General features: G+C 41.9%; 1 non-coding gene across 1 annotated transcript; it reads left to right on the forward strand.

The window, feature by feature from the left end:
• Positions 1 to 980: 980 nt before the first annotated feature.
• Positions 981 to 1,087, forward strand: LOC148573671 (small nucleolar RNA R71). Its single transcript, XR_015905957.1, has one exon. It is a non-coding gene; the product is annotated as a small nucleolar RNA R71 (small nucleolar RNA).
• Positions 1,088 to 2,035: the final 948 nt, after the last annotated feature.

A 2,035-nucleotide genomic window follows, 5' to 3' on the forward strand; every position in this document is an offset into this window, starting at 1 on the left:
CATATGGCTTCAGCTCTTCTCCCTTTTGATGTGAATTGGAGGTGGGGACTTGAACTTCATCTTGTTCCTCCTCCCTTCCAATTGAGTCATTCTCTTGTGGTTGCTTGGAAATCTCCTTCAATTCTTTTCCACTTCTGAGAGTGATAGCTTGACACTCCTCCCTTGGACTTGGCTCAATGTTACTACAAAGGTCATGGCCGGGAATTTGCTTGAATAGGTAGCCAATTTGTGTCTCAAGTTTCTTGATGGCAGCATCCTGATTCTGCATATTGGACCGTACTTTCTCTCGGAACATTTTACTATCCTGGACTTCTTTACATATTCGTTCAAGTAGGGTCTCAATTCTTGAGAGTCTATCTTTGGATGATGGTGAGTTGGAGTTGGAGGGATGAGAATGGCCATTTTGGTTTTGATATGGATGTTGAGAGGTGTTGTTAGGTGGTTGCTGATATGATCTCTGTGTGGAATGTTGGTGAGCTGCATTGTTGTTGGGGTTGTGGCATCTCTGATCTTGGCCTTGATCTTGTTGATTTCCCCACCCAAAGTTTGGGTGGTTCCTCCAACCAGGATTGTAAGTTTTGGAGTATGGATCATGGTTTTGCCTAGACGAATTTCTAATGTAGTTGGCTTGTTCCTGATCACCCTCTGCCTCTGTATTCACTCCTTCTTGAGCTGATGATGAGGCAGTGATTGCTGCTACTTGATTCCTCTCCATCTTCTTGGTAAGGTCAGCCAACTGCTTGGTGATCATCTTGTTTTGGGCCAGCAGTGCATCCACGTTGTTCAGCTCCATCACTCCTCTAGTATTGTCTCTTTCAGAAGCATAGAAGTAATCATTCTCAGCTACAGTCTCAATGACATCTATGGCTTCTTCAATGGTCTTCTTCTTGTTCAGAAATCCCCCGGATGAGTGGTCTACTGCCTTTTTTGATTCATAAGAAAGACCTTCATAGAAAATGTGTAACTGCACCCATTCATTGAACATATCTGGCGGGCACCTTCTTGTTAAGTCTTTGAACCTCTCCCATGCTTCATAGAGAGTTTCACCATCTTGTTGCCTGAAGGTTTGTACCTCAGCTCTCAACCTGTTGATCCTTTGAGGAGGATAGAATCTTGCCAAGAATTTGTTCACCACATCTTCCCAGGTTGTTAAACTCTCCTTCGGGAAGGATTCCAGCCATTTAGATGCTTTGTCCTTGAGTGAGAAGGGAAACAGAAGCAGTTTGTAGGTGTCAGGATGAACACCATTAGACTTCACAGTATCACATATCCTCAAGAATATGGTGAGATGTTGATTGGGGTCTTCTTGGACACTTCCTCCAAATGAACAGTTGTTCTGAACGAGGGTGATGAGCTGTGGCTTTAGTTCAAAGTTATTGGCACATATGGTTAGCTTTTGGATGCTACTTCCACAATTTCCTGGGTTTGGGTTTATGTAAGATCCTAGAACCCTTCTCTCTTGTCCCGCATGATGAACTGGACCTTCTCTGCCATGGTTGTGAGCTCTTCTTCATGATGATTCTCCATATTCTCATCCATGTCTGGTTCAAAATACTCCTCCTCTTCCTCAGCACTAATGACTCTCTTTCCTCTTGCTTCCCTCCTTAGTCTAAGAAAGGTTCTCTCAAGTTCAGAATCAAAGGAAGTTGAAGCCCCGCTTTTTCTACTTGTCATACAACCAACAAGGCACAAGCAAGAAAGAGATAAATGCAGGAAGTATTCTTGTCAGAAATGCTGTTAGTGTGAGTGATGCAATATATCAAACAGTTAGTGGGTTAGTGAACTAAATTGTAACAAATAAGAGAACACTACAAACGGGTAATGGGTAAAGGAAAGAAAATAACTACAACTGAAAGTAAATCACTCAAATGAAATTAAATCAAACAAAAGAAAAATGCTCAATCTAGGTAATCAACCAATTTAATCATTGTTGATACAAAATCAATCCCCGACAATGGTGCCATAAACTTGATGCATGGAAACTTGTCTCTCAACAATTTTCCCTCGGCAAGTATACCGAATTGTCATCAAGTAA

This window comes from Arachis ipaensis, chromosome B2, assembly GCF_059453495.1.
Source record: "Arachis ipaensis isolate K30076 ecotype BB chromosome B2, ASM5945349v1, whole genome shotgun sequence".
NCBI lineage: Eukaryota > Viridiplantae > Streptophyta > Magnoliopsida > Fabales > Fabaceae > Arachis > Arachis ipaensis.